The sequence below is a fragment of the Cetorhinus maximus genome, chromosome 4, assembly GCF_964194155.1.
Source record: "Cetorhinus maximus chromosome 4, sCetMax3.hap1.1, whole genome shotgun sequence".
Classification (NCBI taxonomy): domain Eukaryota; kingdom Metazoa; phylum Chordata; class Chondrichthyes; order Lamniformes; family Cetorhinidae; genus Cetorhinus; species Cetorhinus maximus.
In genome coordinates this window covers 96,836,635-96,858,560 of record NC_135882.1, presented here as the reverse complement: position 1 = coordinate 96,858,560, position 21,926 = coordinate 96,836,635, and the positions used below count along the sequence as shown (strand labels likewise).

At 42.5% G+C, this 21,926-nt stretch overlaps 1 protein-coding gene across 5 annotated transcripts in view; it reads right to left on the bottom strand.

Annotated features, from left to right (window-relative positions):
* pcmtd1 (protein-L-isoaspartate (D-aspartate) O-methyltransferase domain containing 1) overlaps positions 1–21,926 on the bottom strand; it is an 84,222-nt gene that overhangs the window by 30,848 nt on the left and 31,448 nt on the right. The window lies entirely within an intron of this gene.

The following is a 21,926-nucleotide window of genomic DNA, read 5'->3' as shown; positions in this document are numbered from 1 at the left end:
CCTATACACACTTTTCCAACTATCACATTGTAATTTGAAGTAGATTTATTTTTTCTAAACCATTTACGATTGTATACTTCAACGGGGTGACTTCTCAATTGCTTCCTTTCAAGGTTGAAAAATTGAAGTATCTATAATCATTCCTCATAATTAATTTGCTCTGACGTTAGGGATCAGTCTCATTGCTCTATCACACCTCCAGGGTTTGAATGTCTCATCTGTACATTTTTGATCAAAATTAGGCATTGTACCCAGAAGCAGTTTAACTACAATACCGTACAGTTTCAGCATGATATCCTCAGATTTGTACGCTATGGACATAGCTTACTGTTTTTAACAATTTAGACTTCAGACAAAAAACAATTTCTAAATTTACAGAGGACATCAATTCTTTTTTCAGGGGTGAGGAAGATAGTTCATACAGAAGAGAATTGCATCAAATTACAAGACAACATGAATAAACTTACATAATGAGCACATAATTGGCAAATGAATTTCAATACAACTGTAAGATATTAAATCTTGGTAAAACAAATAAGGTCATATATTGCTAGGAAAGTCAGAATCTAAGTGGGATAGAAAAGCAGAATCTGGGAGTAGAAATAGATAGATCACTAAAAAGTAGCAACTCAGGTTAAGGTGATTAAAAGTAAAGCAAATCAAGCTCTAGGGTTTATTTATAGAGCAATAGTATTGAAAAGTACAGAAGTTACGCTAAACCTCTATGAAACCTCGGTTAGACCACACTTGGGAATACTGTGTACAGTTCTGGTTGCCATGTTCTAAAGAAATGTAAAAGCAAAAATGGGTTACAAGGGTGGTAGCAGAAATCAACGTTATATCCAGCATGAAAGCATGAATAGACCAAGTCTCTCTTCTCTTGAAAACAGAAGGCTTAAAATTATAAAAAGGTTTGACAGATTAGACACGGAGTGAGTGCTTCCATTTGTGAGGAAAAGGATAATTAGAGGTTACCAATATAAGATAGACACCAATAAATCAAATTGGGAATTCAGAAGAAACTTCTTTATCCAGACAATGGTGAGAACATGGAAGTTGATATCACAGGGAATGGGTGTGGCAAATAGCACAGATGCACTTAAAGGGAGGCTAGATAAGGATATGTGGGAGATGGGAATAGATGCTGAAAGGGCAAGATAAGCAAAGACAGGAGAAGACTCAAGTGGAGCACAAACACTGCATGGACTGAAAGAGCAGAATGGCCTGTCAGTGTGCTGCATTAGCTGTGTAATTCTATGTACTCATTTTATTGACTTTATTGCCATTGCTTCGCTATGACTGGACATAAAAGTTCTGTCAGGTTCCTGGGGTAACTGTGGTAGACAAAGGGGGGTAAACCATTGTGTTAGCTTCCCAACATCGTTTGTTAAATAGTTTTCCATTTCAAATGGAGCCCTAAGCCTCCTATGAATTTCCTTCCAAATTTCCCCCTTTGTTCTGTTAGCAGGTAGTTCTGAGATAGTGATTTTCTTATTTGCCCATCAGCATCCTGGCACCAGTAAATCAGGCAACAGTTTCAAGGAGGTCTCCTACAATTATACTACCTATGTTCCTATTTACTCTTTTCAACACCTATACCCTATATGTTACACTTTTTTCATAGTCTAACATTCATACTTCAGTTTCCAGTTGCCACAATAGCCTGAAGTTCATAGTGTTTCCAATGTTTCTGGCATTCATGAATATCTCTTGGTTTTCAATGCCTGCCTACTACTGATAACTGGTTCTATGATTACTCTGATTGTGTGCTCCACAATTGTGTGGTTGGGTAGCGTCCAACCATCAATAAGTATAATTTGGGATCCAATGTTCTACCTGCTCTTCTCTTTTTCTCAATTCATCCCTCAAAATTAAAGAAACACTTTACTCAAACATTAACTCCTATGAGTATTTCCTAGCGTATGACTTGCTCCAACCCAAGAAAAACATCTAACTTTCTTAAGGAATTGTTAGAGTGATTACAAACGTGCTCATTTAGTGTATCCATTTTTTTTAAAGATCAAAAAATTGGTAGGAGTTGGGCGGAGTGGGACGGTTTGTGGTGGGATTTGAACCTTGGTTGCCTGAACATTTGAGATTGTAATGAATAAAACATTATTGATTGATATTAGCACCACTTTTAAAATAGGAGCCCGGGTTAAGTAGGATCTAATAGGGATTTTCAAAATAATGAAAGGTTTATGAAAGATTGAAGCATTCAGCCAAGGCCAATATGTGTGGCCACCTTAAAACTGTAACTTGATTTAGTGGTGCCAGGAAGCTGATGGGCGAATAAGAAAATCACTACCTCAGAACTACCTGCTAACAGAACAAAAAGGGGGAATTTGGAAGAAGTTATATTCACGTAAAAATGGTTAATAAAACATGGCAAAAATGTGACAAGTAGCTAGAAATGCAAAAACTATAAATATTATTCAAAACAGAATTAGATAAGTATCTGAAAGGGAATTCATTGGCTACAGGGAACAGAGGAAATGTAATTAGAAAGTTCCCACTGAAAAACTGGCACTGCCACAATTTGCTGAGTAGCTTCCTTCAGCGGTGCAATTTTATTGTAATTTTTTTTATAATTTCAATGAATCAAAACGCTTTCATGTTTTATTTATACATCAGAAAAATTCAATAAAAAAGCAAGTAATCAAATGTCAGCAGGTCTGGCAGCATCGGCGGAGAAGAAAAGAGTTTTTCCAGGTAATTCTGTTTTTGTTTTGGATTTCCAGCATCCACAGTAGTTTTTTGTTTTTATTTATGTAATCAAATGTGTTTGTTGTTCTGTTATGCCAACTCTGGAAGGCATGGTAAATTATTTAATTCAGTAAATTACAATTAAAATTTTAACAAGTGATCAAATAAATACATAAACCAGTGTTACCCAAACTTTTTTTCTGCTCTGACCCATTTTAATGCTTCATTCTTGATATGGCCCCAGGGTGAAAACTGAAGGGTGTGGGGAGAGTGTGGTTGAACAGGGTGGGGGTTCAAACAGCAGGGAAACAGGCATAAAAAATAAGACCACCATTTTTCAGGCTCTGTTGGTATCAACAATCGCTCCTCAAAACTCAATGGATGAGGCCACACCCATAGGCAAAAATAACACACAAATTTAAAAGGGCCTTGCAGCCAATGCCAGGTCTGCCAAATCTCAGTCTCCGCTCCACTGCCACTATTGCTGCCTCAGAGCTCATGACCCCAACTGCTCTTCCAGCGACCCCACTGGGGGTTGTTATGATCTAGTTAGGGGCCAGTAACTTTTTGTTTCAAATAGACAAAGTGTGAAATCCCAGTTATCCACTAAGAGAATAAAGCCACAAGATTCCACGGTTTTAAACAAACAAAATAAGCTTTACTATATAAATTCAGCAAAGTAAAACAATCTACAATATCTATCTTATACTCTAACATTCAGAATTAACATGAGGTAAATATGAATTAACAGGCAAACTGTGGTCGAACACACCACTGCACATTAGGTAGCAGATGCAACCAAGACAGATCCCACAGATTTCTCAGGGGGCATTGATCAAATTTCTGGAAGCAACAAATTTAGGTCAATATCAAAATAGCCTTATGAAAGAGTTTCTTACAGCAAGCGTAAACACTCAAACTCAGAAAGCCCTATTGGTAGCGTGGCAACAGATTAAGAACCACCAAATGTGATACAAGATTCCATTGTGTATTAAAATCTAATTTCATCCATTCCTGGCTTCTTTAAACTAGGATAACATCCCTAATGTAGTGGAATCATTAGAGACTAGTGGTCACAATATAATTAAATTTAATTATTTGGTAATGAGCAAAAATAAGAGCAGGAACAAAAACAGAGCAGGAACAAAAACACATGATATTTCAAAACCACATGTATGTTAAGATAAAAGTAGACGACAAAAAAAAGCACTGCTCAGAGAGGAGTAGGGTCATTTGTTTTGAATGATATGTAAATCTCCCAAACACCACAGAATTTAAGCTTAGCTTGATTGGCTTCCTAGAAACCATGTGATTTTAGTACACAAAAAATTGTCATGTCAGGGATAGGCACTGCCATATGCTATTTCCTACCATTCAATGCAGCTGTAGTGCTAATTTATTCTGATATGAAGTTAAAAAACTAAATTAATTAAGTGTCCATAAACTCCTAAACCTATAGCTGTGGGGCCCTGTTATCCCTTACCAATTAAAGAACCTATACCAAAGATCTAACAAGATAGATAATCCACCATCCAACAGGTACAGAGTAAGGGATGACAGGGGTCCCTACAGAAAATACAAAACATCCACTGCCAGACAATCGGGCCCATAATGTTATCATGCACAACAAATCAACTGTTGACAATAATGCATTGCAAGCATGCACAAATTATTCTAGGTAGATGTCTTACAATTGTAACTGATCTAGCGATACCAGGAAATTCTAGGGAGTGGGTGGGATTTTCAATTTCATTCACTATTGTTCTTTCCTCAAAGATGGTACCAATGCATAATGCCCTCCAGTCACCATTTATCCACAGCTCAATTATTAGCATACCTTGGATCTTTATGCTTTAGGAAACAAATAACAGGCTCAACTTTTGAAGACACTCAGTTTTGGTCTCACAGCAGCTTAAAGCTCTGAACGTTGTCACAGTGAACTCGTTGCAAATAAAACAGGAAAAATTATTTTACTCAAGAACCCAGGGCAAAGCAGCCAGCTTGATTGGCACCCCATCCACCACTTTAAACATTCACTCCCTCCACCATCAGTGGCAGTGGTGTGTACCATCTATAAAGTGCACTGCAGCAAATCACCAAGGCTCCTTTAGCAGCACCTGCCAAATTAGTGACCTCTACCACTTCGAAGGACAAAGGCAGCAGATGCATGGGAACACCACCACCTTTAATCTGCTCCAATTCACACACCATCCTGACTTGGAATTATATCCCTGTTCCTTCACTGTCACTGGGTCAAAATCCTGGAACTCCCTCCCTAACAGCACTGTGGGTGTACCTACATCACATGGCCTGCAGCGGTTCAAGAAAATAACTCGTCGGCACCATCTCAAAGGCATTTAGGGGTGGGCAATAAATGCGGGGGGGGGGAAAGAGTGTCTAGGACAAGGGGTCACAGTCTCAGGATACAGGGTAGGCCATTTAGGATTGAGGATGAGAAGCTTCTTCACTCAGAGGATGGTGAACCTATGGAATTCTCTACCAGAGAAGGCTGTGGAGGCCAAGTCACTGAATATACTTAAGGAGGAAATAGATAGATTTCTGTACTCTAAAGGTATCAAGGGATATGAAAAGAGCACAGAAGAATGGTGCTGAGATAGAGGATCAGCCATGATCATATTGAGTGGTGCAGCAGGCTCGAAGGGCCGAACGACCTACCTGTTCCTATTTTCTATGTTGACAGCGCTCACATATGTTTTGGGCCTTTTCTCCCTTATTCTAAGTACTTTAGATTTTTTTTTCATTTTTCGTAATTCCCATAAGCAAGTCCCCTTTAGCAAAGAACAAAGGACCAAAAACCTTGTTGTTAACTGCTTTAGCTGCTGGGACTCTGTGCCTGCCCAGAAAGGTGTTTACTCCAAAAAGCATCACAACATCATACCTTGGTTTTAGTTTATTAACTATCAATGTATTGAAGAGATAAGTGAATAAATATTATTTATAACACATTTATATCTTGTGCCAATCAGATTCTTTATTTTTCAATAAAGTATCTATGTACCAAAAGGTTCAAACTGACATGACTCAACTCAGCTTGAATAGTTTCAGCATATTAAATACCCTTGAAAACAGTTGCCAGGGCTTTCTGGATTTCAATTAACTGCAAGATACATTCAAGAGTAGCTGCTGGTCATACATTATTGGACAATTCACCTGGTGTGCATTTGTTTGAATGTGCTTTGGCTGTTTTCCTCAGTTAGAAAGCCAGACCAAACTGTCCTCAACAGCTGCATCAAATTAGGCTGAGACATGGAACTTAACCACAGTGGGATTTTAAAACTCTTTGGCCTAGATTTTCATACCTGGCTGAATTACTGCCAGGTTGCCAGCAGGCAGATCTTCTGGGTTCAGGTTCACTTAAATATTTGGGGGATGCTTGGCAGTATTTCTGCATGCACCAGATCATGCATCTCCGATGAAGGGGAAGGAAATTGTTGCAACAACAACATAAAGTGACTCTCAGCCCCAAGACAAAGGGTACTTATTTTTCCACAGCACTTTATCTCCAGCCCAAAAATCAGCTATTATGGAGATAGCAAATCTAGGTCTTTATGTTTGGGAATTTCCTTTAAGACCATAAGACATAGGAGCAGAAATTAGGCCAATCGGCCCATCGAGTCTGCTCCGCCATTCAATTATGGCTGATAAGTTTCTCAACCCCATTCTACCGCCTTCTCCCCGTAACCTTTGATCTCCTTACCAATCAAGAACCTATCTACCTCGGTCTTAAATATACTCAATGACCTGGCCTCCACAGCCTTCTGTGGCAATGAATTCCATAGATTCACCACTCTCTGGCTAAAGAAGTTTCTCCTCATCTCTGTTCTAAAAGGTCTTCCCTTTACTCTGAGGCTGTGCCCTCGGGTCCTAGTCTCTCCTACTAATGGAAACATCTTCCCCATGTCCACTTTATCCAGGCCTTTCAGTATTCTGTAAGTTTCAATCAGATCCCCCCTCATCCTTCTAAACTCCATCGAGTATAGACCCAGAGTCCTCAAACGTTCCTCATATGTTAAGCCTTTCATTCCTGGGATCATTCTCGTGAACCTCCTCTGGACCCTCTCCAGGGCCAGCACATCCTTCCTGAGATACGGGGCCCAAAATTGCTCACAATATTCTAAATGTGGTCTGACCAGAGCCTTATAAAGCCTCAGCAGCACATGCCTGCTTTTATATTCTAGTCCTCTCAAGATAAATGCCAACATTGCATTTGCCTTCCTAACTACCGACTCAACCTGCAAGTTAACCTTAAGAGAATCCTGGACTAGGACTCCCGTTCCTTTGCACTCCAAATTTCTGAATTCTCTCCCCATTTAGAAAATAGTCCATGCCTCTATTCTTCCTACCAAAGTGCATGACCTCACACTTCCACATGTTGTATTCCATCTGCCACTTCTTTGCCCATTCTCCTAACCTGTCCAAATCCTTCTGCAGCCTCCCCGCCTCCTCAATACTACCTGTCCCTCCGCCTATCTTTGTATCATCTGCAAACTTAGCCAGGATGCCCTCAGTTCCTTCATCTAGATCATTAATGTATAAGTGAAAAGTTGTGGTCCCAACACTGACCCCTGCGGAACTCCACTAGTCACCGGCCGCCATCCTGAGAAAGACCCCCTTATCCCCACTCTCTGCCTCCTGCCAGACAGCCAATCTTCTATCCATGCTAGTACCTTGCCTCTAACACCAAGGGATCTTATCTTACTGAGCAGTCTCCTGTGCGGCACCTTGTCAAAGGCCTTCTGGAAGTCCAAGTAGATAACATTCATTGGCTCTCCTTTGTCTAACCTACTCATTAGCTCCTCAAAGAATTCTAACAGATTTGTCAGGCATGACCTCCGCTTGATGAAACCATGCTGTGTTTGCCCGATTTTACCATGCACTTCCAAGTATTCTGAAATCTCATCCTTAATAATGGACTCTAAAATCTTACCAACGACTGATGTCAGGCTAATCGGCCTGTAATTTCCTATCTTTTGCCTCACTCCCTTCTTAAACAGAGGGGTTACATTAGCAATTTTCCAGTCCTCTGGGACCCTCCCTGACTCCAGTGACTCCTGAAAGATCACCACTAACGCCTCCACTATCTCTTCAGCTATCTCCTTCAGAACTCTGGGGTGTAATCCATCTGGTCCAGGTGATTTATCCACCTTCAGATCTTTCAGTTTTCTTAGCACCTTCTCCTTGGTAATGGCCACTATACTCACCTCTGCCCCCCGACTCTCTTGAACTTTGGGGATGTCACTCGTGTCTTCCACTGTGAAGACTGACGCAAAGTACCTATTCAGTTCCTCCGCTATTTCTTTGTTCCCCACTACTACTTCTCCAGCGTCATTTTCCAGCAGCCCAATGTCCACTTTTGCCTCTCTCTTACCCTTTATATATCTTAAAAAACTCTTGCAATCTTCTTTTATATTACTGGCTAGTTTACCCTCATACTTAATCTTCTCCCTCCTTATTTCTTTTTTAGTTGTCCTCTGTTGGTCTTTGTAGGCTTCCCAATCCCCTGGTTTCCCACTGCTCTTCCCTTGTTGCCTCGTCCTCCCTTTAGTATGCTTCTTCTTCCTAGGGATGAATTTTTGCTGTGTATCCCAAATTACTCCCAGAAACTCCTGCCATTGCTGTTCCACTGTCTTTCCTGCTAGGTTCATCTCCCAGTCAATTCTGGCCAGCTCCTCCCTCATGCCTCTGTAGTTGCCTTTATTCAACTGTAATTCCGTTACATCTGATTCCAGCTTTTTCCTCTCAAATTGCAGGGTAAATTCTATCATATTATGGTCACTTCCTCCTCAGGGTTCCTTCACCTTAAGCTCCCTTATCAAATCTGCCTCATTACACATCACTAAATCTAGAATTGCATGTTCCCTAGTGGGCTCCACCACAAGCTGCTCCAAAAAGCCATCTCGTAGACATTCCACAAATTCCTTTTCTTGGGATCCACTAACAACCTGATTTTCCCAGTCAATCTACATATTGAAATCCCCCATGATCACTGTAACCTTGCCTTTCTTACACACCTTTTTTATCTCCTGGTGTATCTTGTGCCCCACATCCTGACTACTGTTTGGAGGCCTGTACATAACTCCTATTATGGTTTTTTTACCTTTGCGGTTCCTCAACTCTACCTGCACAGATTCTACATCATCTGACTCTACATCATTTCTTGCTATCGATTTAACTTCATTTCTTACTGACAAAGCAACCCCACCCCCTCTGCCAACCTGCCTATCTTTCTGATAGGATATATATACTGCACATTTGTTTTGCGTTCACAAGCAATAATGAGTTATCCACCCTGAGAGAGTAAAGTTTGGTACTGCCGCCTGTCGTAGAAAAGATTGCTGCAACAGAATCCTTGCAAAAACATTCTCCTCCCAAACCACAACCAAAGATCCAGAGGTTAAGCCCAAATATTGTTTACCAGGAAATGGGAGAATGCCAGAAAAAACACCAACTAAGATGATACTTCTAAAGTATCTCAAACAAGCAGAAGCCAAAGACAATATACTAGTGTAGTGATCGTTACTGGACTAATAATCCTGAGGCCTGGACTAATAGTCTCGAAAAAACAAATTCAAACCCACCATGGCAATTTAAGAACTTGAATTCAGTTTTAAAATTCCAGTAATATAAAGCTGGTACCAGCGGGAGAAAAAAAAGTAACTATGAAACTCAGATTGTCACAAAATCCCAACTGGTTCACCAATGTCCCTGAGAGTAGGGCATGGGGGCTGAATTTTCGGCTGAACAGGCAGGATTGGAGGTGAACATGGGGGCAAAGAGCAGCATACCGCTTTGCCAGCATGTTCCCACCTCCAGGCCATTTTCAGTAGAGGCTGCTTTGGGGAGGGTGGGGGGGCATGTGGTGGTGAGGAGAGGGTGTTCCCCATGCACATGCAACAGGGTAGGCTACCTAAACAGCCTATTAAAGGCCACTCTCCTGACACCAACTGGCATCAGTGAGCCTTCGCTGAGGCCGAAACTTGGCCAATAAATGGAGGCAACCTCCTGGCAGCAGACCAGGGAGCCAGTGCTCCATTATAGCGTCTACTGGCCCTCCAACCTCAGGAGCCAGTCATCCTTAATTGTACGGCAAATGCATCATCTGCCACTAATTGATCATAATCTTGAAAATTGCTCTGGAACCAGGCATCAATGCAACATGACGTCTGGGTCCAGAAATGGTCCCAAAATCAGGATCCCAATCTGTAAATAAAAATTCAACCCTTGCTGTCCTTACCCAGTCTGTCTACAAATGAATCCAGTCTTACACCAACATGGATTCCATTGTGGGATCACCTTCACTACGTGGACTAAAGCAGTTCAAGATTGCCTGCCATCTTCTCATTGCAATTAGGGATAGGCAACATGTTGGCCTTGCTAGCAACACCACACCCACAGATTTTTTTAAGAATTCACATATAATTTCAGGCCTGAATATACTTTTGCTTCCTGCAGTGAGGATATCAAATTTTGTGGCACTGCAAGCAGATCTAGAAGCAGGAAGCCCTGTTCAATAGTTTGGAATAATGCCCTCAAATCCATTGTGTCTTGCTTGGGTGAAGTCTTTTTATAATTCGCACAAAGAAAAGTTCCTAGGTTGCACTGAATAACTGCTTCTTGACTATGCCAGTAACCACCTGCTAAGGACTATTAAACCAGATATAAAGAAAAATGAAGGTGCATCTAACCGGAGACAAGGAAAGCATTCCATGTAACACTGGGTGCTTAATGCAAGCTAAGTATCTTTTTCTATTGGTTTTGTACTTGATATGAAGCCCAAGAAATTGCAGTGCCAAATTCAGACCCATATTTTCAATCCTTAAGATCTGTAATAACGAGAGTCACCTGGACATACTATTTGAATAATATGTAAGACACAAACTTTCCTCTTCTGAGAATTAAATAAAACAAGTATTTACATAGTGCTTTTAAGGTAGAAAATATAAAAGTGCTTAACAGAAGCATAAATCAAAAAAGCTGGAGGTAAAGGTGGGGATATTAGAAGTGCAGCCAAAAGCTTGGTAAAAGGTTTCAAAGGGAGTTTATGAGTGGAGGAGAGGAAGGTGAAGCAGCAGAAGAGCTCACTGGGGAAAATTCTAGACCTGGGGCTATGGAGCTGAAGGCACAACCACCAGTGATGGGGCAAAGAATGTCCATATGTTCAGAGAGAGAAAGGAAGATAATGTATAGGAAGCCAGAGTCAGATAAGCATAGTTCAGGGGCAGGTTGTTGGGCTATTGAGGGGTGGTGAAGAAAAGTCAAGATCGATGATGACAATTTTTAAGTGCTGCAGGACTGGGAACCATTGCAGGTCACCAAAGACACCAGTGATGGGTAAGAATGACTTGGTGTGGGATAAGAGCTGGCCAGTTGAATTTTAGATGAGCTGAAGTTTCAGAGGTTAGACATCGAGAGGCAGCTAAAAAAACATTAAAATAGTACCTGGAATACCCTGAGATCCAGTATCAGGTGAAGTCCTGTGTATTTCTGGGAGCTACAAAGTACTGGGAGAAGAGATCAGCATTCTTTTGCTCAGAATGAGCTCTTTCCATTGTTCCCAAGGGCAATAGTTTGCCAATTTTGGTAGAAAATACCACCATGAGAAAGCCCATAAATTATTCTATCAGTTCATCTCACAAAGAAAAGTGGACAAGGGTGCCTGGAACTTCCAAAATAGCTAAATTATCAGACATTATTGTTTCTCAAGCTGCCATAAATTGCTGAAAGCAATTCTAACCTATGCATGCCATTCCCTGCCAAAATCCCTTCAACTATGTACATCAGCTGAGAGAATCATTGTACATGGAATAATATATTTGGGATATTGCACATCAGGGATACCTTTAGATTATTTGTTCAACTGGCAAATGTCAAAAGATTCATGTTGGTCATTCTATTTTTAGGGCAGCCAATTTTCATACATCAAATCAAGGAATTTTGGCAATGGCATGGCCATGTCAGGGCATAGTGGCAATATCATTGTACCAGAAACTAGACTAATGCTCTGGGGACACGTGGTTCAAATCCCACCATGGCAGCTGGTAGAATTTAAATTCAATTAACAAACCTGGAATTAAAAGCTAGTCTAAGACCAAAAACCATTGTCAATTTTGTAAAAACTCATCTGGTTCACTAATGTCCTTTAGGGAAAGAAATCTGCCATCCTTACCTGGTATGGCCTACATGTGACTTCAGGCCTTCAGCAATGTGGTTGACTCTTAACTGCTCTCTGAAATGGCCAGCAAGCCACTCAGTTGTATCAAATCACTACGAAGTCTCAAAGGGATCAAAGGGTTGCCCAGCATCGACTTGGAAATAACGGCACACCATGCCCTGTCAACCTTATAAATAACATCTGGGTGCTTTTGCCAAATAGGGAGAGCAGTCCCACAGACTAGTCAAGAAACAGCCTGTCATAGTCATATTCACGGAATCATACCTTACAATGTCCCAGACACCAACATCACCAGCCCTGTCCCACCAACAGGACAGACCCACCTGAAGTGGTGGCACAGGGGCATACATTCAGGAGGGAGTTGCCCTGGGAGCCTTAAACATCGACTCGGCTCCATGAAGTCTCATAGTATCAGATGAAACAAGGGTAAGGAAACCTCCTGCTGGTTACCAGCTGTTGTCAGCTGAGGGGGGATGGATCACTACTCCACCATGTTGAACATCACTTGGAGGAAGAATGGAGGGTGGCAAGGGCATAGAATGTACTCTGGTTGGGGGTCTTCAATATCCATCACCAAGACTGGCTCAGACCGAGCCCTAAAGGACATAGCTGCTGGACTGGGTCTTTGGCACGTGGCAAGGGCACAAGAGGATAAAAACCTACCTGACTTCTTCCTCACCAATCTACCTGTCACAGATGCATCTGTCCATGACAGTATTGGTGGAAGTGAGCACCGCACAGTCCTTGTGGAAATAAAGTCCTGTATTCACATTGAGGATGCCCTCCATTGTGTTGTGTTGCACTACCGTCGTGCTATATGGGATAGATTTCAAACAGATCTAGCAACTCAAGGCTGGGTATCCATGAGGCACTGTGGGGCATCAGCAGCAAAATTGGATACAACCACAACCTGTAACCTTATGGCTCAGCGTATCCTCCACTCTACCATTAGCATCAAGCTGGGGGTTCAACCCTGGCTCAATGAAGAGCACAGGAAGGCATACTTAAAAATGAAGTGTCAACCTGGTGAAGCTACAACACTGAACTACATGCATGGCAAAGAGCAAACGCAGCATGCAATAGACAGAGCTAAGACAGAGTTAAGTGATCCGACAACCAACAGAGCAGATCTAAGCTCTGCAGTCATGCCACATCCAGTCGTGAATCATGATGGACAATTAAACAACTAGAAGAGAGATTCTCCACAAATATCCCCATCTCCAATGATGGGGGAGCCCAGCACATCAGTGCAAAAGACAAGGCTGAAGCATTTGCAGCCACCTGCAGCCAGACATACCGAGTGGATGATCCATCTCAGCCTCCTCTGGAGGTCCCCAGCATCAAAGATGCCAGTTTTCAGCCAATCCGATTCACTCCATGTAATATCAATAAATGACTGAAGGCACTGAATACTGCAAAGGCTATGGGCTCTGACAAAAATACTGAAGACTTGTGCTCCAGAACTTGCTTCGCCCGTAGCCAAGCTATTCCAGTACGACTACAACACTGGCATCTACCCAGCAATGTGGAAAATTGGCCATGCATATCCTGTCCATAAAAAGCAGGACAAATCCAATCCAGTCAATTACCGCCCCATCAGTCTACTCTTGATCATCATTAGCAAAGTGATGGAAAGTGTCTTCAACAGTGCCATCAAGTGACACTTAACACAGCAACAACATGCTCACTGACACTCAGTGTGGGTTCTGCCAGGACCACTCAACCCTTGACTTCATTACAGCCTTGGTCCAAACATAGACAAAAAAGCTGAACTCCAGAGGTGAGATGAGAGTTGATATCAAGGCAGCATTTGACTGGGTGTGGCATCAAGGAGCCCTAGCAAAACTGAAGTCAATGGGAATCAGGGAGAAAAATTTCTAGTGGTTGGAGTCATACATAGTACTAAGGAAGATCGTTATGGTTGTTGGAAGTTAATCAGCTCAGTCTTAGAACATCACTGCAGGAGTTCCTCAGGGTCGTGTCCTAGGCAGAACCATCTTAAGCTGCTTCATCAATGACCCTCCTTTCACAAGATCAGAAGTGGGCATGTTTGTTGATGATTGCACAATGTTCAGCATCATTCTCAGGTACTGAAGCGGTCCATGTCCATATGCAACAAGACCTGGGCGATATTCAGGCTTGGGCTGATAAGTCACAAGTAACAGTCACGTCACACAGGTACCAATGACCATGTCCAACAAGAGATCACCTAAATATCTCTCCTTTACATTCAATGGCATTATCACCACTGAACCCCCCACTATCAACGTCCTGTGGGTTGCCATTGACCAGAAACTGAACTGGGCCAGCCATATAGATACTGTGGCTACAGGAGGTCACAGGCTGGGAATTCAGCAGAGTGCAACTCACCTCCCGACTCCCCCAAAGCCTGCCACTGTCTACAAGTCAGAAGTCAGGAGTGTGATCAAATATTCTCCACTTACCTGGAGTGCAGCTACAACAACACAAGAGGTTTGACACCATTCAGGACTAAGCAGCCTGCTTGATTGGCATCCCATCCACCACCTTAAACATTCACTCATTCCCTCCACCACGAAAACACAGTAGCAGCAGTATGTGCCATATACAAGATGCACTGCAGCAAACTTCTCAAGGCTTCTTCGACAGCACTTTCTATGCCCATGACCTCTACCACTTAGAAGGGCAAGAGCAGTAGATTGATGGGAACACCAACACCTGCAAGTTCCCCTCCAAGTCACACAACATCCTGATTTGGAACTATATTGCCATTCTTACACTGTCGCTGGGTCAAAATCCTGGAACTCCCTTCCTAACTGCACAGTGGGTGTTCCTACACCACATGGACTACAGCAGTTCAAGGCGGCTCTCATTACCACCTTGTCAAGGGCAATTAGGGATGGGCAGTAAATGCTGGCCTAGCCAGCGACACCCACATCCCATGAACAATTTTTTTAAAAATACTGATTTGCCTGTAAGGGGTGCCTTGAAACTTGCTATTGAGGTTGGTGCAAGAATCCTTCCAGAATTGAAAACATCTAGGAGCAAGCATTTTGCAGGTTTGGTTGACATAAGCATGATAAACCTAAAATAGTGAGCAATTAAGCTCCTGTACTAAGTGCAATCTTAAAGCCCATGCCAAATGTATCAAGCAGCCAAGTTTAGGTGGCAAGCAGGCATTTAAGACATCAAGCATTCCCATCGACAGTGAGCTTATTACATTTTTGGATGTTAAAAGCCTTAGGCAGAAGTTCGTGTAAACATTTCATCCCAACTTGTAGAATACACGTTATTTCTAATGTAGACAGCATGGTATATTTTCAAGGGTTACTATTACTGGATAATAATAGTCTATTATGGTGGGGGGGTGTGTGGGCAGGGGGGAAGGTGGTGAGTAGGGGAAAGAGAAGAAATGGGAAAATCCACACCATAGTGAGTGTGTTTATCTAGTAGCCCAAATTCTTTTATTTCTGCCCATTTTCTTTGTTGGTCCCTTTATGACTGCTTTGTAAATTATAACTGGGGTGCAATTACAGTTGAAATACCGAGTGACATTTATCAAAAAGAGTACAGTCTGTTCTGTAGCTGCAATTATTTTTGTGAAAAGTACCCTAAAACATGCAGCAATTAGTCTATTTTGGGGCATAACTTCCGTGGAGTGGCAAATCAGTCAGATTGCCACTCCTCTTCGAGGTCCTTACCCTGAAAATAGCCACACCTCAGGCTGGGTGCAGTAGAGCAAGTTCCCAAGGCCTTATGTCGAGGGCAGCTAAGTCGAAGGTAAGGAAGACACATCCCCTTTTTTACAGCACTAAACCTACCTGCATTACGGGAGCTGAAGGCCCAGCCACTTTTGGAAGGCAGAGAGAAGGCAAGTGTGTAAGGTGAGTGGGGAGAATTGATGGGGTGGTGGGGACTGTCAGTAGTATTGTTGCCTAGGAGTTAGAAGTGCTTTTTAATTCTTCTCACTTTTTCTGGGTAATTATTGCTGCAAGACAGTCAGAGCCATCCGAAGTTTACAATTTACATTGCAGTTTCAGATGGTTCCCATTGCAGGGCAATTGCCCAACAGGAGTTTAAAAAGTAGGGAAAATCCCAAGATATTGCATAAGTATTTCAATGGGAAGAGGATAACCAGGGAAAAAGTAGGGCCCATAAGGGGCCAAGGGGGCAATCTATGGGTGGAGCCAGAGGGCATCGTTAGAGATACTTCACATCCGTCTTCACTCAAGAGAATGAGGATGGAGGTATCGAACTGGGGGAGAGAGACTGCGAGGTTCTTAAGCAAATTGATATAGGGAGTGACAAGGTATTGGAGGTGTTGGCAGGCTTAAAAGTGGACAAATCTCCAGGTCCGGATGATTTGTGTCCCAGACTGCTAAGAGAGGCAAGGGAGGAGATCGCAGGAGCTCTGACCCAAATTTTTAATGCCTCTCTGGTCACGGGGGAGGTGCCAGAGGACTGGAGAACAGCTAACGTGGTTCCACTATTTAAGAAGGGTTGTAGAGATAAGCCAGGGAACTACAGGCCAGTGAGTCTCAGTTCAGTGGTAGGGAAACTATTGGAAAAAGTTCTGAAGGAGAGTATCTATCTCCACTTGGAAAGGCAAGGTTTGATCAGGGATAGTCAGCATGGCTTTGTCAGAGGGAGGTCATGCCTAACAAATCTGATTGAATTTTTTGAGGAGGTGACCAGGTGTGTAGAAGAGGGTAGTGTAGTTGATGTAGTTTATATGGATTTCAGCAAAGCCTTTGACAAGGTCCCACATGGGAGACTTATAAAGAAGGCAAATACACATGGGATACAGGGCAATTTGATAAGGTAGATTCAAAATTGGCTTAGTTGTAGGAGGCAGAGGGTGATGACAGAAGGACGCTTTATTGACTGGAAGCCAGTGTCCAGTGGCGTACCACAGGGATCTGTGCTCAGTCCCCTATTATTTGTCATTTATATATACGACATAGATGACTATGTAGGGGGTAGGATTAGTAAGTTTGCGGACAACACAAAGATTGGCAGGGTGGTTAACAGTGAGGTTGAGTGTCTTGGGCTACAGGAAGATATAGACGGGATGGTCAAATGGGCAGATAAGTGGCAGATGGAATTTAACCCTGAAAAGTGTGAGGTGATACACTTTGGAAGGAGTAGTTTGACAAGGAAGTAATCAATGAACAGCATGGCACTAGGAAGTTCTGAGGAACAAAGGGACCTTGGCGTGTGTGTCTCTGAAGGCGGAGGGGCACATTAGCGGGGTGGTGAAAAAGGCATACGGGACACTTGCCTTTATCAATCGAGGCATAGATTACAAAAGTAGGGAGGTCATGTTGGAGTTGTATAGAACCTTAGTGAGGCCACAGTTGGACTACTGTGTGCAGTTCTGGTCGCCACATTATAGGAAGGATGTGATTGCACTGCAGGGGGTGCAGAGGAGATTCACCAGGATGTTGCCTGGGATGAAACATTTTAAGTTATGAAGAAAGGTTGGATAGACTTGGGTTGTTTTCGTTGGAGCAGAGAAGACTGAGGGACAAACTGATCGAGGTGTACAAGATTACGAGGGACATGGACAGGGTGGATAGGGAGCAGCTGTTTCCCTTAGTTGAAGGGTCAGTCACAAGAGGGCATAAGTTCAAGGTGAGGGGCAGGAGGTTTAGGGGGGATGTGAGGAAAAACTTTTTTACCCAGAGGGTGGTGACGGTCTGGAATGCACTGCCTGGGAGGGTGGGTAGCCTCACATCCTTTAAAAAGTACCTAGATGAGCACTTGGCACGTCATAACATTCAAGGCTATGGGCCAAGTGCTGGTAAATGGGATTAGGTAGGTAGATCAGGTGTTTCTCACGTGTCGGTGCAGACTCGATGGGCCGAAGGGCCTCTTCTGCACAGTGATTCTGTGATTCCTGGGCAATCACCATGCAATCCTTACATGGGGATTTCCAGGGTTGGGGGGGTTCCCCAGCACATCTTTGGGTTACCCACTGGGTACAACGCTGCGCAGCTCAAAGGTTATGGGCCATTATTTCTGAAAACATGAGTTCATACTTGTCAGTCTCAATGTCTTCATTGCCAATAACAAAGCAAGTTTATGGCAAGTGTCTTGCAGCAAATGAAAAACAGTAAGAGTGAAGTTCTGATTGTCATGTAAGGATAGGCAACAGCTAACTCCAAGCCATACACTCAGTTGCAATAGAAATCAATTCTCTGCATGCAACTTTAGCCTGTAAACTTGAAGCATTTGAAAGGCTTGATGGGCAAACCAAAGTAGCTTCTGATCGTACAATAACAAAAATAAAATGCATACTGGCCACATCCTCCCCACAGGTCTGATAGTTATCTCCAGAAATCGCATGCATTATTTTCTAACTTTCCATAGGGGAAGAAGCCTCGATAGCCTGATTTTAAGCAGTTGGGGAGCTATGCATCTTTGCAATGTTGAAGCCGACACCTCAATTCTGGGACCCAATGTCAATTTGTGCTTAAGCCATGTGGCAAGGTGATTTAAACAAAAAACACAAGAAACAGAAGAGACATCTACCTGGTCGGACACAAGGCCTCCATGCCCAAGAGAGCACCTCAACCTCGTTTCAGTCACCGCACAAAGCTAACAGCCAGTCTTTTTGCTTTCTGTATTGTTAATCCCGCCATCCAAGAACCCAAAATATCTCCAGCAGTGCTAGCCTGAAGATTCACAAAAGAACTGATCATGTCTGCCAACCCATTCACTACAGCCGCTCCTCATATTTCAGTCAGAACCATAATGGAATTCCTAACAGAAGCAAGTGCTACTACTGAAATATGCTCACCTCTCAGCAAAATACCAGTAGTACCAGCAGCTCTAATACTTATGAAATTCCACACACATTAAGGACTGGATGGGCCACAGTAACCAGCCACCAAGTCATTCAAGAACAGCAGAGCAGCAATATGGATTAACAAGTATCCTCTTTTTACCATAGAGAAAGTGATCCTTGTATCAAATAGCTGCTTTGTATTGATGATATATGGTTAAATAAGTATCATACTATATGTATTGTGCTCTCCTGCATTAACATTCCTTTCACCTGCCTTCCACACGGAAGAGAAGTTTACAGGAGGGCCACTTAAATATCACTTTCCAGCTCTCAGCAAACATGGGACACCCACAACAAGCTATTGAACAATCAGGCAAGCCAAACATCACATAAAAATGGGATTTAATCAATTAGCAAAAAAAATACGTTGAGTAAACACAGGAAGTTTCACCCAAATTGTAGAGAGTGGGTCAAGACTAATTTTTGATAGTTAACGGTGTTTGTTTGCAATAACTGGCTGGCCTAGTTTTATTGGCAGCCTTTAATTAGATGCGAAAGTACTGAGAGATTATACCTATTCGTAACTATTGAACAGAACCAAGAGATAATTATCAGGAAAGGCTGAATAGGCTGGGTTTTTTTCTCTGAAAGGCTGAGGGGTGACCTAATGTATCTTTAAGATTGTGAAAGGATTCAGTAGAGTAGGCAGAAAGAGGTTTGCACAAAGGGTAGTTGAGGTAAATAGCATTGATGCAATTATGGGAAAGATGTATAAACATACGAGGGAAAAAGAAACAGGTAGTTATGCTGATAAAGCTTGATGATGACAGGTGGTAGGAGGTTTGTGTGAGTCTAATCACTGGTGTGATCCAGTCTTCTGTGCTGTACTTCCTATGTAATTCTATGCAATACTGGTGACTGGGAGCAATTTCTTTTTAAAGACTGGCAGTTTTAGAAATCATACCTGTATTTACTTTGGCTGTTTGTGTTGACAGGATTGAGGACTTGATTATACAAGGTAAAGGTCAGTGAAGGCAGAAGCTGAAAGAACAGAGTGTGGCACTGAAGTATTGGTGAATTAAACCTACTTTAATGCTCGAGTATTTCAGAGGATAACAGAATGGTTACAGGACAGGAGGCAGCCATTGGTCCATCGTTTCTGTGCTGGCTCTCCAATGGAACAATTTATCTAGTACCACTCCATGCCTTCTCATTGTAGCCCTACACATTCTTCTTTTTCAGGTAACAATCCAATTCCCTCCAAAATGCATCTATTGAACATGTCTCCAACACACACTCAGACAATGCACTCACCAAGCGAAGTTTCTCCATGCCTCCATTGCTTCTTTTCTCAATTAACTTAAAGCTGTGCCTTCTTGTTCTCGATCCTTCTACCAATGGGACAATTTTCCCCCATCTATTCTGTCCAGACCCCTCTAGATTTTGTACACCTCTATCAAATCTGGAGATTTGATCAATTTTTGGAGATGAAGGATTGAAAATTTAGGATTCCTACACAGTTGGGACAAGTGTAATGGAGTGAAACTCTTGCCCTCTGCATCCATGGACTCCATTCCAAATTGTGGGGATGAGGTCATTTTTACAGCCTGCGCAAGCCACCTGCGCTTGCAAGCCTACATCAGAGGCACCCAGTTTAATCCGCTCTGGAAGGCAGAGAGGTCCACAGGTTCTGTCAAAGGTCTTCTTCGTCGTCCTCTCCCAGGCCAAAATTACACTCATTGTAAACAATTTCAAAATCCTAGGAGAGGTTGCAGCTGCATTTTTTTTCAATAAAGGTAATCAAGTCACTTCAGGATCAACTACCTAAGTCAGAGTTCTCTGCTGGTAAGACTCCCACTGATGCCTTGTAAGGAAGGGCTTAATATCCTGGATTTCCAAGGTAACCAAATTTCTAAACACACCCTCTTCACATAGGAGAAAGTATGCACAAGAACAATTGCCCTCCATACTTACCAAATCAAAAATGGCCAACAAGAAAAAATGTAGGACACAATCAGGATCAGAACTTCAAGGGTAAGTGCCTAAGGCAAACAGAGTAAGTAGTAACTGTAATTTAGTGGGACAGTGGCATAGTGGTAACGTCATTGAACTAGTAACCCAGAGGCCTAGACTCATGCTCTGGGGACATGGGTTCAAATCTGATCGCAGCAGATAGTGGAATTTGAAGTCAGTTAATAAACCTGGATTTGAAAGCTAATCTCAGTAATGGTGACAACGACAGCTATCTTCGATTGTTGTAAAAAAATCAATCTGGTTCACCATTATCCTTTGGGGAAAAAAATCTGCTGTCCTTGCCTGGTCTGGCTTACATGTGACTCCAGACTCTCATCAATGTGGATGACCCTCAACCGCCCTCAGTTAGGGGTGGGCTGGCCTTGCCTGCAAGCCCGCACCCCATGAAAGTAAAAAAAAATGCCTTGAATGCTTTTATTGCCATCTAGATGGATTAGTTAAGATGGATAACAAAGCAGACGCAGAATCTCTCATGAGGGGAACACCAAATCATTGCGATCGTGGTTTGTGCTTGAACAAGTGTAGCAAATATTAGCAGTCAGGTGCCATAGAGGGAGTTCCAAAAGATAGAACAATAAGGAGATCACATTCTGGCCAGTTCAGGAATGTCAGATTAGGCAGGAAAATTATGGCAAGTATAGTAGAAAGAGAGTCCAGGATCTTGAGGAACTGTGACCAATTCTGGAACAGAAGTATGCCAACTCTTCCTCCAAAAGGAATCAATAACAGTATGACAGGTAAATTGAATTGGGAGGTACAGGTCAGCCATGAGCTGACTGAATAGCCAAACAGGCTCCAGGGGCTGAATGACCTCCCTCTATGTGTTCCTACGTAAACTTGAACATAGCTGAGATCAGTATCTTCAGCCTTAGTAGGCTGGCAGGTGTAAGGATGCAAAATAATGCTGCAAGTGTACTCTCTTGCCAGCCCCTCAAAAACTGCTGCAAATAGAAATCAGTGAGCATCAGGTTGGCCTGATGAACTGCGGTTAACAGTTGGTCCTTTTGGGTTTTAGCTGCTTTAAGGTGAGCCTCACCTCAGATGATTCTACTGCAACACTTGAACCAGTCACTTCTCAACTTACTGCAACAGTTAGTCCTGAAGGAAAAGCCAAAAGTTGGGCATTAAAGGCCACTAGATAGGCAAGGATATGCATGGTTGAACAGGAAATAATTGAACTATATTTGTTGTACTACAGTACAACTTCATTTGATCACATTTGTT